Here is a 15786-nt window from a genome sequence, read left to right as displayed (position 1 = left end):
CTGGAAGTCCAAGTCTAGCTGGACTTAATACAAATAGGACACTGCTTTAATTCTTGGTTTCTTTCCATTTCAAAGTATTTTTTAAAAAAACCTTAAATGTTACCATAACTGTACAAGAAAACTCAGCTGATATTGAAACCTAATTTAGAAAAATAATAAAGTGTACTGAGTGACTAAATCATGCAAGGATTTTTGCTAGATATAGATGCATCTGCTGAAGGTGACAATGCATCAACTGATTAAAATTCTTGTATTAAGTAAGCATGCTAACATTAGAAGGCAATGCAACTAAGTTGCTTCTTTCAATAATACCCTGTAAATTTTAGAAAAGACTTGCATGATTAAAGAAAGCTCCAAAAAAGTGTTAATTTTGAAAATTCTGCTTTAAATAGTAATCAAAATTTAAGTAGCTAGAATAAAATTATTTTTATTTCCCTGGCGAGGAGAAGGAATTTTGGTGCTTATTCATTTTTTCTTGCATGTGTAGGGATTTATATTAGTGGGGTCAGATCTAAGAAGCCTATATATGCAGGCAGTTATCATCACTTAATGCAAGCTCAGATTTTACAGTATACTTAGGGATAACCTTTAGTTTGGCTAAGAGTAAACAGGGCATTGGTACTCTAAGCCCAATGTTTGGGCTACAAAGTCCAGGCAACTTTCATACATAATTATCTTTAGGAAAGAAATTGTTCTGCCCCCAGAATAACTAAAACCTTCTCTGCATTACCCATAGTTCAAAAATACCTAAGTAAAACCCTTTTCAATTGCTAAGTGTGATTGGAATGCTAAATACTAGTTACTAACTCCAGGCAAAATAACTTTTCATTCTAGGCCTTATGGCTGATTTAGTTCAGGCTCCTTCCTTTTTTTTTTTTTTTTTTTTTAAGGGGGGGAGTGGCAGATTTTGCTTTCTTTATCCTTTACCCCTCATTCCTTTCTATACGTCTTATGAATGGATCCAGAGACTTTGTTTCGTTATGAAAAGGGGCCAGAGATTTTTTGCAGAGATAGCCTGAGCATGGCAGGGGTTGGTCAACTCTACCCCCTCCAGCATTACTAAATGCTTCTTTATAATATCAAAACATCAAGACAATTTGCCTGGCCTGGGAGCTAGATGCCTAGGCATCACAGAAGGGGCAAATAAAAAGCAGAACAGGTGTTAAAACATTTTGGACTGGATTGAGCGAGGGGCAAGGACACATAGCTTAGGCCCTGGTACAAGGAGAAAGTAAAGGGAATTTACTTTCTGTGACCTAGCCAGAAGTAAGGATTTGGGACTTTTTTTTTCCTTTAGTCAGGAAGGAAGTCTTGACAGTTTCCTGAGCAACAATTTTATATATCATCCAGATGAGATACAAGAATGACATTATAGTTAGTGTTGAACTTGAAGTTAAAAAGACCTGTGTAATCCTTCTCATCTTAGAATTCTTTGTTTCCTTCAAACATTGTTCAAGTGCCACCTTCTATGGTAAGCCTTTCTTGATTTCCCCCAACTGTTACTGTCTTCTACTCCTAAAATAAATTTTGCCTCATCTTCTATATATAACATTTGTTCCAAAAGCCTTTCTTACAGAGGACTTACAGGAACTGTTATCATCTCTTTAAGAGCAAACGCCAAAAATTACAATTTTAACTTTTTTGGAAGTGCTTTTCTCTATGGAGTTAGGGAGAGTGTGAGTTCAATTTTGTTCTCTGAGGATATATGGAAAGCTTGTGAAGAAAATTCTTTCTTCTTCAAACTATCAACTATTATTTTATGAAGGAACATTATAAAGACAACTTGATGAGAAGTAAATCTGGGGAGAGTCAATTAAGAATGACTTGAGAAAATCTTATTATTTACCTGTCATTTCTAGATAAAGACTAAGAGAGAAGACAGAAAGAAGTTCCATATTGTCTGTCTTCATGAACCTATCTTAACTTTTATTTGGGAAAGAGAAAGATAAATATTGAGAAGAGACTTGACTTAGTATCTTGAGTGAACTGAGTGGTGGATCTTTGTTTCCAGAAGCAAAGAGAAGTCATTTGTAATTACAGAGATATTTAGAGGTGTGTTATGGGTTGGACCTGATTCAGGGCAGTCCTCTAGTAGTTAAGGCTCAATATTGGAACAAAAGGAGGTCATTCAACAATTAAGAAAAAGATGTTTATTTAGCCATGGAAGAGCGCTATTCAACAAAGGATAGGCATCAAGGACACTCTGAATGGATTCAGCTGAGCATCATCATAATTCACCAGCCACCATCAGAGTGCCCCCATCAATGAGTAAGTGACACTAACAATCTAAACCTAATTTAGTCTCTTGAGCCAACCTAGTCTCAAGTAATGTTTTTAAGGAAAAACCAGCCTAACTTATATAGGGGTGGGGGAGAGAGGAGGATATTGCTTCTACCACAAGGTGACTCTGGCTAGTATTGTTCTTAAAGCTAAGATGTTGTAAATGTAGCCCTCCGGACTCTGGGAGCCCTTATTCCAACTCTCATGGACACCAAAGGATATGACCCTCTCAGGGTTCTAGTGATACCCCTAAGGAATTGAAATGTTCTGTAATGCTATCAGTTTGAGACCCCATTCCTGGGTATTCTCTTCAATATCAAACACTAGTTGGAGTTACTATTTGCCTATATCATTGACTAACCCAGTAATTTGTGCCTCAATATAATTTTTGAAAAACGGTATTAATTAGCTTTTACAAAGGGATATTTACTAGGAAGTTATAGTAAGAAGAGAAGACTATTTCCCCCAACAGAAAATAATTTTCCTCTAATACCACTGTGAACTTCTTCCTTTGCCACCTTGTTCCTTGGGGAGAGTGGGCTCAAACTTAATAGTAGTTGTTAAAGAGCATTTGCCCCCACAAAGTTTGTTTCCAAATGCAACATAACCACTGGACAAGTCCCTTTCTTGCTATAGGTCATGGGATCTTGGCTGCCATCAATCCACTACTAAACTGGGTCAAGCAGGTTGTGATGTTGTGATGGTGCTTCACCAGGCTCTACTGCCAGCAAACTCCTGTGTGGATTTCTGATATTTTGAGATCTCTCAAAGCTCTATACCAAAGGAAAATGGATACCAAACAGGAGGTGGCTCCAGGCCTGACACAGGCTGTGTGTAATTGTTGGCCATGTGTAAACTGACTTCTTTGGGACTCTGAAGGCCCTCTCTCTACTTAGAGAACCTTAGACAGTAAACTAAAAGACTAGTTGAAATAATTAACAATTTTAACAAAGTTGTAGGATATAAAGTAAACCCATGTGAATCATCAGCATTTCTATATATTACCAACAAAACCCAGCAGGAAGAAAAAGAAAGAAAAATTCCATGAAAAATAGTTGCAGACAGTATAAAATACTTGGGATTCCATTTGCCAAGTCACATACAGGAATTATATAAACAATTAAAAATACTCTACACAAATAAAGACAAATCTAAATAATTGGAGAAATATTAGTTGTTCAGGGTAGAAAGAACCAATATAATCAAAATGACAATACCATCAAAATTTATTTATTTATTCAGTGTTATATCAATCCAACTACCAAAGGATTCTTTCATAAATAATCTTTCTTTCATAATAATAATTCTAGCTTTCATAAAGCTAGAAAAAATTATAAAATTCATCTGGAGGAACAAAAGGTCAAGACTAGAAAAGGAATCAATGAAAAAAAACAAACATGAAGGAAGGCAGCCTAGCAGTACCAGATCTCAAAACATATTACTCACTGGTAATCACTGAAACAATTTGGTATTGGATAAGAATGAGTGGCTGATCAATGGAACAGATTAGGTACACAATATGTAGAAGCAAATGAGCATGGTAGCTTAGAGTTTGATAGATCCAAAGATCTGTCAGATATCAGGGCAAGAATTCACTATTTTGAATCCTTTAAAGAGAGCATCCTACTCCTTGGACTACCAGCATTTGATCTGTGGTAAATAAATATAATTCTAGGCCAAATATCATCCTTGGAGAGCAAGGGAGAAATTGTCCTAGAGCCTGCCTGCCCTCCTCCACTAGGCTACTCGAAGTGCAGTCAAGGCCCTCTTCTGACTTCTTGCTCTCCATTACCATGGTTTCTCTGAAAATGGGGTGAGCCAAATCTCAGATCAGATAGCCATCTAGCTATACAACACTCATTCCAGCTGAGCTATAATACTACAAATCTATGTATTACCTATCATAAAATAAAGTAGAGAAGAATGGAAGAAGGTAACTTCCAGACTTATGGCTGGAAGGGAATTCTTTTTGCAAATATGGAAAATAGACCATCATCAAGGATGAGAGACAATTTTAATTACCTAAAATTAAATTGCTCTTACATGAACAAAATCAATTCAGGTAGACTAGAAAGAGATGTTCATTAGGAAAAAAAATCTTTGCATAAAGTACCTCTGATAAATATTCGTTATCCAAGATATATAGAAAATTAATGGGAATGTATATGTACATATATGAGAAAGACTCATTTTCAAATAGATAACTGCTCAAAAGTTACAAGTGTTTGTTCATTTCAAAAGAAGAAATATAAACTCTCAGTAACCATATAAAATGCTCTGGGTACCTAATATTAAGAGAAATAAAAATTAAAATAACTGTGAGGTTTTATTTATACATTGAATTGCCAAAGATGATAAAGTAAAGAAGTGGACTTTTTTGAAAACACACACAAACACACAACAACGAAGTTGTTTTAGTTGTGAAATGATCTGATCATTCTGGAAAACAAGTTGGAACTATGGGAGAAAACTCACTCAACCATATATATCTTTGACCCAGTGATCCCACTACTAGAACTAAATAATGACAACAAAAAAAGCAAGTATTTATGCCAGTGTATTTATGCATGAGTAGTTTTGTGGTGGCAAAATATAGGTAACAAGGTAGATGTCTACATATTTGGGATTGGCTGAATATGTCACAACTCATGAATATTATATAATATTAGAAACATAGGATGTAGAATGCAAAAGCAAAATCACAACAGTGTTCACAAATATCATGATAATGTAAAGGGAAAGAATAACAATGGGCAGCTGAAGTCAGGTAGGTTATAAATGATCAACTTTAGTCCCAGAGAACAAATGATGAGACACAATTATCTCCTCTGAGTAGAGAAGTGGGGTACTGTAAGGGCAGAAAGTTGCATATGCTGTTAAGCATTATCATTTTGTCAGTTTTGCTTAACTATTTTTCTTTATTACAAGGGGTAATGTTGGGAAAGGTATATATCAGAAAATTATTGATAGGTATATAAAAATAAAGGACTTGATCAAAATCTTCCCTCAACCCCTAAGGAAGAAGAAACCACAAAAGTAGATGATAGGGCTACCAGATGACTGTAGCAGCTTAGCAGAGAAGCAATGAATGGCAGCCATGGAGACACAGCAATGACATATGGTGAAAATTAAGTGGAATTTTCCTTTTGGAGGCAGAATGGAATGGAAATGGCAAGAGGAGCCTCAAGGATGGAGTCACATTAAAAGGACTGTATTAGATGAAATCAAGAAGTGAGAGTGCTTGATTTGGCAGCATATATATTAAAAGTGGAACGATACAGAAATTAACAAGGCTCTTGCACAAGGGTGACACACAAATTTGTGAAGAGTTCAATATTGTTTACTTTTTTTTTTAAAGACCAAAGATGATTGCCAAGGGCCTGAGCTAAAAGAGCTGTTCCAGAACCAATGCAATCCTTTCTTACAAAGGAACATGCATTTTTCTGGTGGTGCTCCCTTCCCTACCAGTGTGGGAGTCTTATGGGAAATTATGCTCCTTTGTGCATGGGGCTAAGAATGATTGTATTATATTTGATTTTCCCTTGTTATTTACTTTGCTATTTTGTACCAATTATAAGTTTTTTGCTATTTGATTTATGGTTCAATGTTCTAGGCACTGTGCTAGGTGCTGAGGATACAAATAGAAAAAAAAATGATCCCTACCCTCAAGGCATTTACATTCTATCAGTTTCTCTGGCCTCACTCTCTCAGAGTAGGTCCACCGTTATCTCCCCACTGGAGCTGTAGGGGCATCCCCAGAGGGTATGAGGCACTTCCTCTCTGATGTCACCAGCTCAAGGCCCCATTCCAGGTGTGTTTCTCCTAGTGTTAGTCATGAACTTCCATTTAGTCATTTAGCATTAATTAGCTTTTGCAAAGGGATAATAACTTCAAAGGTATAGCAAGAACTAAAGTATAAACATTCCTCCTCCAATACCATAGGGGTACACTCTTCTTTGTAACATTTCAGTTCCTAGAAAGAGTGAGTTCAGACTTAATGTAGATTCTACATAGCATTGATCCCACAAAGTTCACATCCAAATGCAGAATGAGTACCAAATGAGTATTCATCTTACTTACCTCGGGTCCTGATCTCACTTCTTGGAGAACCAATGTTGGGCTGGCTGTTAAAGCCAGTGTAGACTTAACCACCAGACTCCCCAACCTAGGTGAACTTCCATCACCTGAAACAAAAGAACAAATGCAGAGGCAGACAAAGAACTGAGGGCCATTTTCATGGGGCCACATGGCTTCAAATGAGGAACAGGCCCAAGGCATCACCCCTTCCGCATTACTCTTAGTGGATGACATCTAGCAGGAAGAACTCAACCAAAGAGAAGTCAAATCAAGATTAGAGATCTAATTAAGATAGAGGCCAAAGCAGGCAAATGCCTTTTTGAAGGCACTCCTGGTCTCGTTTCCCAGCTTTATGCCAACCAAAGAAACTATTGTCTGCCAGGTGGTTAGCTGACCAGAGCCAGTTACTGAATATCTTTGCATATTCCAAAGTCTCTCCAAAGAACTTTCATTATACATCATGGCAACTTCCCCAGAAGCAGGCTCTAAAACTTCTATGAGGGGAAATTGCATCAGTATTATTCTGCATATAGGCCAGTCTCCTATTACATAGGTATATACAGATTAAATATAGAGTTCATATCAAGTAGTTAGAGAAGGAGTGCGCTATACATTGGGGGATCAGAAAAGGCTCTATGTAGAAGATGGTGCTTGAGCTGAGTGTTGGAGGAAGTGAGAGATTTCTGAGGTAGAGGTGAGAGGCGAGTGCATTCCAGGCATGAGGAGACTTCTAGGTTTGCTGTACTATAGAGCCTAGCTCTGCTGTTGAGGAGAGAGACAACCCAAAGCAATGAACCCAGGAAAAACCAGGAAAAAAGGTTAAAAGATAGGGACTGCTGAAGGTCAGCAGCCTCTGTGGTCTCAACCTATACGTGCCTGCCTAGCAAAGTGAAAAATTTTAATAGAGTGAACTTCAAATAATAATAATAGCAGCTAGCTATTAGCTATTATTAGCTACATAGTGCTTTTGTGGTTTGTAATGTACTTTAAAAATATTATCTCATTTGATTGTCACAATAATCCTGGCAGGTAGGTAGGTGCTATTATTATTATTATTATTCCCACTTTACAGATGAAAAAACTGAGGTAGACAAAGGTTAAATGACTTGTCCAGGGTCACATAGCTAGTAAGAGTCTGAAGTGGGATTTGAACTCAGGTCTTCCTGACTTCTGATCCAGGGCTTTACCCACTGTGTCATCTAGTTGACAATTAAGAAACATTTATTTCCTCTTCCTCTAGCCACTTTACCACCACCACCTGCTTCAGGAGCAATGGAGGTTCCTGCCTGGTCTGTTGGTAGACAATACCCTGGATGGGGCTTGAGCTGTGTTTGCCTAAAGATGATTACTCAAAACATTCCACACTGAACCTGGGTTATCAAGGAATTCTAAAAGATGGATAGAACCCTTTTTAGAGAGGATTTTGGCCAGTTATTGCATATTGTAATTTTAAAATTGTAAACTGAATGAATTGTGTCCAAATTAAACTCAACACCATACTAAAGTTTCATGCCCCTCTCTTCCTGAAAGAAGCATATATTAGACTAACATGTGAAAATATTAGGCAAGACAACTCTCTTTCTACCACAATGTGAGCTCTGGATTGCTATTCTTTTGGTCCCTCCCCATAAATGGGGCTCCAGTAAGTCTAAACCAAGGAGGAAGCCTTTAGCATGTTATTCTTGTTTCATTTCACTACATTTTAGCCACCTTAGACTTTCATGAAGGCAGATTTTTTTCTTAATCACTGTGGAAGTCATCAGTGGTAAAACCTAATGTTGCTAGGTATTTAAATTGTTTTCTTCTCTTCTTGAATTCAAGTGCTGCTGTCTGAAAAAAAAAAGAAAGAAAGAAGAAAGAAATAAAGATCCAGAATTTTATGACAACTTGCAGCTTGGTATAGTAGACAAGGGTGCTGGCCCTGGAGTCAGTAAAGCGAGAGGTTCTGTGTGATCCTAGAGTTATAGAAGTGCTAGTTATTAATATAGTCTTCCTAGAAATAACCAATTGAGTTCAATTACCACAGATGAGGAACACAATTCTGTCTCCCTGAGAGAGGAAACTTTTCTGCCTCTTGCAGATCCTGAACTTTACATTTTTTTTCTGTTGTTTTCTCTGGGAACTAGTTGCCTAGAGCTGTGCCTTAACCTTAACCCCTCCTGGACATGAATTGATCTCTATGAAGTAACTGATAGTTCCACTACTGCTATAACTTTAAAATAATCACTATGTTCAAGGTTGAACCATATATTGGAAGGTTCAAAAGTGATAGAAGCATAGTTTGGTGACATTGGTCTATTCCTTAAACATGACACTCCATCTCTCAGCTCTAGGAGTATTCTTTGATTGTCCCCCATGCCTGGAATGCTCTCCCTCCCTGATTTCCTTCAAGTCCTTTCTAAAATCCCATCTTCTATAGGAAGTCTTTCCCAACCCCTCTTAATTCCATTGCCTTCTCTCTGATAATTATTTCTTACTTATCCTGTATATAGCTTATTTTCTCTAGGACAGAGACTGTTTTTTGCCTCTCTTTGTATCTCCAGTGCTTAGCACAATGCTTGGCACATTGGGACTTAATAGATACTTATTGACTGACTGACTGAAATCATGTTTTTGACAGAGTGATATTTCACTGATTTATTATGATACAGCATCTCTGTCCACAGGCTGAGGTACATAGCTGTAATGTTAACTAACAGAGATGTTTTTAAAAACTAAAAAAAAAAAGAAAATTAAATGCATGGAAGTCATTATTTTAGGTGCTCAGCTAAGTGCAATGGATGCTAATGAGATAACTATTATTTGATAATAATGGGCATTAATGACTAAGATTCTTCTATTGCTCATTATTTTCTGGTAGATACATTTGAAAGAGGATATGAACTTGTGCCTCCATCTCTTTGTATGTCATCTAGCACAATGCTGGGCACAATTGGACACAATGCTTATTGATGATGATGGTTTCATATACCAAGTCAATGTTATTAATGCCATGAAGGGATAAAAGTGGGTTTCCAAGGTATCTAACCTACTCTCATGGAGTAGTTAATCAATCACTTTCTAAACCTATAGAACTTGTATCTCTGCTGACCATTAGCAAGTGTTAAAACAGTTGTCTTTTTGAAAAAACATATGCTTATGATAGTGACTGGTAAAAATTATATTCCTAAAGGGCATGAATTAAAAGGAGTGTTTTTAAAGAAAAAAGCATTTTGAATCTGATGGATCCGAATACCTATGGTTTCAGATTTCTCTGACATCAGATGATAATTTATTAAGGACTTGCTATGTGCTCAGCACTGTGCTAAATCCTTGGAATACAAAAACAAGAAAGTAAGACAGTTCTTGCCTTCAAGGAACTTACATTCTAATGGAGGATGACAACATATAAAGGGAACTGGAAAGTAGTGTGGAGAAAGTGGACAGAGAATACGGGAAGTATTTGGTCAAGTACTAGAGACAGGGTATGCTACAAATGTTTGAATCAGCCTTTATTAGCAGTCTGGAATGGCTGTCAGTGATGTAAAGTCAGCTCATAGTGGGGTAGGATAGTAGCAAAGATGGTTTCTAAACTTTCCCTTTTTATATGATAGTCCCATATCCCAGATATATCAGTCCTCTTTAACATCTCCAAGGCCCTGATTGGTGGGGAACCGAGATGTTTTCTGTGATCTCTGGTCCTAGATGTAAATTTTAGAATGTTTGAGTATTGTAATTGGTTGAGGGAGCAAAAGAAGAATAAAAGTAAGGGAGAGAATCTAAAATTTTATTGATCCTGTTCTCGCAGCAGTAAGGGCCTACTTTCACGGACTTGATTTAGTTCCAAGAACTAAATCCAGGGTCCAAGAGTCTACTTCTCTGCACATGGGGTCATGAACTCACAAGGGGCTGCATGGCAGAATTACAAACAGAGGCTAAAGTTGTCCATGACCTTGAATTTATGATCTAATTCAACTTCCCTGAGCCAGTCTCTAGACTCTAAGGCACACTAGAGGTGCAACATTCACTGAGGGCCAAAACTTTGTTCAGTACTTCCTATATTGCAGTGTCTTACATCTAGGAGAGGGGCTATGAGGCAACTGCTAATGTGTGTATGCATATTAGGCACTTTGTTAATTCATTTACATTTGTAAAGGAAGGATGGCACTTGTCATTAATTACAAACATCAAAAGTAGCAAATATATCCCTGTACACGTAGTCCGTTCAAGCTCTGAAAACACTTATGCGAAACAATCACTCTCATAGATGAATTTTGGGCTCTAGAAAAAGACTACTATACAACCTCCCCATCAGGAATCTAGGGGTATCTCTGAGGAATAAGGAAATATTCCCTAATGCATAGGTTCAAGCCACTGCTAGTGCACACCCACCACGATTATAAGTTGAGAATCAATTTAGTCAGCCAGCCATAAGTAGTTTTTAGAAAAGAGTATTTTTACCAAGGTAGCACAAAACATTTGGCATGAAATATCCCCCAAAGAGTCTATGACATACTCTTACAAGTCTATACAGAGTCCAGGGAAAAGTGGGTTCAAGCTTAGAGACAGTGAACATGTGGCAAAGGTGTAACCCATAGTTCCCTATTGCTGAAAGTCCTTTTCTTCCTTTTGTGGAAATGCTGAAGAACCTCCCTATAGGCATAATGTCATTTCATTGTTGGGCTTCTTGTGGAGCCATGAATCTACATATATCCTGTCTGATTTGATTCTTCTATCAGCTAATTCAATACTATAAGGACAACAAAGGGAAGATGGGAAGTCCAATATCAGCTTGACCCTTCAAAGTTTCTTAAGGTCCTTCTCTGGCCAAAGCAAGGAGAGGTGGGGAGAAGGGGAAGCCACCCAGTTGTGGAGGTGAAACATCCATAAGTATTACACGTTGCATATGTTTTCATACTTTTTCAATTTATTGATCAGTTGCGCTGATATTTTTCCCCTTAAAAAAACATGATTTGTTATATAAGATGGCTCTCTAGAAGGGAAGAAGGGAAGGGATACTAGGGATAACTATGATGATGTAAGAAACAGAAAACATCAGTAAAACCATTTTGAAAAAAAAAAGAAAGGCTTAAAAAATCCTATATGAAGGTCTTATATAACTGGGTGGCTTGGGGAGGCATCTTCTCATATCACTTTATTTAAGTGATGCTTGATACTTATTATAATTTTGTTGCATCTGTTTTGTATTTTTAGGTGTGTGGTTGTTCTTTCTATTTATATTGTTGTAGTTAATATGTATACTATTTTCTTGCCTCTGATCATGCACTGGTTTATGTAAATCTTTCCATGCTTCTCTGTATTCATCACATACATCATTTCTTACAGCACAATCATATTCCATTATATCCATGTACCATAATTTGTTGAGTCATTCCCCAATATATGATCCTCTACTTTGTTTTCAATTCTTTGCTAGCACAAAAAAATATTGCTATGAATATTTTGGTGTATATGGGTCTACATTATTCTTATCAATAGCTTTCTTGAGGTATATGCCCAGCAACAGAGTCCCTGGATCAAAGGGCTTGGTCAACTTAGTCACTTTATTTGCATATTTCCCAATTATTTTCCAAAATAGTTGTATCATTTCACAGCTTCACAGACATTGTATTAGTGTTCCTATCATTCCACAACTCCTCCCATACTGAGATTACTTAGGGGGAAAAAAACATATTTGACTAAAAAAACTGCTAGGATAACTGGAAAGCAGTCTGACAAAAATGACCCCAAAATTGCCATTTTTGGTCATTTTTGCCAATATGAAGAGCATGAGGTAACCTCAGAGCTATTTTGATTTGCATTTCTCTTCTTATTTGAAGCATTCTTTTTTGTGGCTATCCACCCACCATCTTTTGCTCTGCCTGGTTTCAACTCCACAAAACAAGATGATCCTCCCAGGTTAGGTTCTTCATCTCTAATCTCAGTGAGGCTGGTGACTTTACACAGCCCTCCCTTACTCAAATCAAAGTAAATTGCAAGTCATGTCATCATCTCCCTGAAGTCATGGTCCTCTTTGAAAATGAAGGACAAACCACAACACAACACACACACAGCCACATAGCCATGCAGCTAACTCAAACCTTGACAGACACCTTTTCCCTCAACCTCTTCTCCCTTCTAGTTGGAAGGCTGGAAGGTCAAGTACCAAATTCCTCCCAATGTCTTTCTTAATAGAAGGCAGAAACTGGATTTTTGGGCCCACTCTACTTTTCACCTACTGTTCAACCTGGTTTTAACTGCATGGAGCAAAATGTTCCCTTGCCAGGTATCTCCTGGTCTTCCCCCTCCTCACTTTCCCGCCTTCTTTTGCATGTTGCCTCATCTCATTAGATTATAAGCTCCTTGAGGACATGGACTATCTTTCTTTTTATTAATTATATCCCTAGCACATAGGAACTCTGGTTCCTAGCACATAGAAGATGTGTTTAATGGATTGGACTGGTTTTGAATACTTTGCAATTCCTTTGAGAAGTGTTAGTTCATATCCTTTGACCACTTACTGATGGGAGAATGACTGTCTTATACATATTTATTATTTACATATCTTGGATTCTAAACCCGTATCAGAAAATTTGATTCAAATTTTTTCCAATTTAACTGCTTCTCTTCTTATCCTAGGAATATTAATTTTGCTTGTGCTAAAGTTTTTCAATTGTATGTAATCAAAATTATCTATTTTGTCTTTTACAAATGCCTCTGTCTTTTGTTTAGTTAAGAATACACCTCCTACCCATAGCTATGATGACATATGATCTGCTTCTCTTCTCATTTTATTATAATCTGATCATTAATATTAAAGGTTGCATATCCACTTAGAATATATTGCAAAATAAGATGTAAAGGGTTGGACTGAGCCTAATTTCTGCTGGACTGCTTTCCAGTTTTCCCAGAAGTTCTTAAATTTTTTTTAAAAAATCAAATGAGTCTTTTTTCCCTAGGTAATTTATGTTTCCTATTTTATCAAGCGTTGATTTATTGACTTGCATTATTTTTTATTCTTCTTTGTCTAGACTGTTTCATTGATCTCTCTCTCTATTTTAACCAATACCATATGGTTTTGATGACAGCTGCTTTATAATATTATTTGAGGTCTAGAGGTGCTATTCCCCCATCATCCCCACTTTTCATAATTTATATTGATATTAAAGATCTTTTGTTTTTCCAGAGGAATTTTATTATTATTTTGTCAAATTCTATAAAGTATCCCCTTGGCAATTTGATTGGTATAGCATTAAAAGTACACATTAGCTTTGGGAATATTGTCATTTTTATTATATTGACATGGTCTAGCCACAAGCGTTAAATATTGCTCCAGCTGTTTAAGTTGTTCGTTATTTCTTTAAAAGGCACTTTGTAATTAAACATATATGTTTTCTTTGTGCTTTGGTAGGTCAATTCCACAGATATTTTATTCATTTTGTGGTTACTGGGAATGGGATTTCTTTTTCTATTTTTGCTTCTTGGGTTTTATTAATATTATGTAGAAATGCTGTTGATTTTTTTAGGTTTTATTTTGTAGTTTGAAACTTTGCTAAAGCTTTCAATTTTCTAGATTGGTATCTTTGCTGATTCCCTAAGATTTTCTAAGTAAACCATCAGCAAATGTGGAGTAGTTTTATCTCTTCTTTACCTATCTTCATGTCTTTAATTTCTTTCTCTTTTCTTATTGCTGTGACTAGCATTTCCAGCACTTTATCAAACAGGAATGGGAAGAGTGGACATCCTTGCTTCATTCCCATATTTATAGGGGAAGACTCTAGTGTATCCCCATTATATATGATGCTTGCTTCTGGTTTTAGAAAGATGCTTTTATGATTTTTTAAAAAGGTCTTTCTATGCCTATACTTTGCAGGGTTTTTAAGCATAAAATAATATTTTACTTTGTGAAAGGCTTTTTCTACATCTATTGAGATAATCATGTAGTTTCACATATTTTAATTTTTATATGATTAATTATGTTGGTTGTTTTACTGATGTTGAACTATCCTTGCATCACTGGCATAAATTGCACTAGGTCAATTTCTTTTATGAATTAATCTGTTTGGTAGGAGTTTGTTTAAAATTTTTGAGACAATATTAATTAAAGATATTAGCCTATAGTTTTCCTTCTGCACTTTATCTTACCCTGGTTTAAGTATTAGGATCATGTTGTCTTGTTCAGTCGTTCAGTTTTGTCTCATCGTGTGTTTGCTCCCATGCTTTTTAGTATGATGTCTTCTGTGATGTTGTTGGATGCCTTCAAAGAGGATGAAAACGGTATCAAGGTCAGCTACTGCAGTGATAATAAATTATTTAACTTAAAAAGGCTACAAGGCAAAACTTAAGTGGATGGAGAGTTGGTGCTCAACTTTTTGTTCACTGGTGAATGTACACTCAGTGCAGTCTCTGAGGTGGAAATGCAAGAGAGTATGGATTGATTCTTTGCCACTTGTGCTAATTTTGGCCTGACAACTAACACCAAGAAACAGTCCTCCACTAGCCAGCATCACACCATCCATACATGGAACTAACCATTATAGCAGATGGAGAAATTTTGAATGCTGTGGATAAGTTCATCACTTAACAGTATACTTTTTAGTCATGCCACATGTATGATGTGGTTGATACATGCATTGCCAGAACTAACTCAATTTTTGGGAGGCTCCAAAAGAAAGTGTGGGAGAGAAGAGGTATAAGGCTGCCTTTGAAACCTAAAGTCTGCAGAGCTGCTTTGCTGACTTTGTTGTTGTATGCCTGTGAAACCTGGACAATCTACCCTCACCAATTCAAGAAATTGAACTGTTTCCATTTGAATTGTATTGAGAAGATTCTGAAGATCACCTGGCAAGATAAGGTACTGGACACTGAGGTCCTCTCTTGAGCTGAACTGCCAAGCATTCAAACTGTACTGTAGAAAATGGAATTCCAGTGGGCTGGCCATGTTGTTCAAATGCCAAAAGTTCAAATGCCTAAAAGAAGAACTCATACAGGGCCAGTGCTCATACCGAACTCAGAAGAAGCAATACCCTTGTACACTCTCAAGGTCTCTCTGAAGAACTCTGGTACCTGTGAGACACAGGAGACACTGGCACAGGACCATCTAGCACGGTGCACCCATATCAAAGGAGGCTCTGTGCTCGATGAATGAAGCAGAATTGCAGTAGCTCAAAAGAAACATGAGATGTGCAAATTTAAAGACATCTTTATTCTATATGTTCAAATGGACTATTTATTCCCAGCTTGTGGTAGAGCCTTCTGAGCTCATAGTGGTCTGATCAGCCACAGATGGATGCTGTGATGTCATTTTGGTCCTCTTGGAGTACAAAGGACAACTACTACTTACTACTACTTCCTTTGTAGTTAGTTCTACTTTCTTTTCTGAGATTGAGTTAAGATCTTTATTTGACCTTTTGATAATTTGAGTATTTGATATCTTTGAAGATATTCATC

At 36.9% G+C, this 15786-nt stretch overlaps 1 protein-coding gene and 1 non-coding gene across 2 annotated transcripts in view; both read left to right on the top strand.

Moving 5' to 3' along the window:
- Positions 1-15786, top strand: part of TTC6 (tetratricopeptide repeat domain 6) — a 329783-nt gene that overhangs the window by 12683 nt on the left and 301314 nt on the right. The window lies entirely within an intron of this gene.
- On the top strand, positions 5518-5621 carry LOC114032212. The gene has a single exon (XR_003567816.1). It is a non-coding gene; the product is annotated as a U6 spliceosomal RNA (small nuclear RNA).

Source organism: Vombatus ursinus, unplaced genomic scaffold (genome assembly GCF_900497805.2).
Source record: "Vombatus ursinus unplaced genomic scaffold, bare-nosed wombat genome assembly UNPS02015406.1, whole genome shotgun sequence".
Classification (NCBI taxonomy): domain Eukaryota; kingdom Metazoa; phylum Chordata; class Mammalia; order Diprotodontia; family Vombatidae; genus Vombatus; species Vombatus ursinus.
The sequence above is the reverse complement of the archived record's forward strand: the minus strand, read 5'-3'. Positions and strand labels throughout refer to the sequence as shown.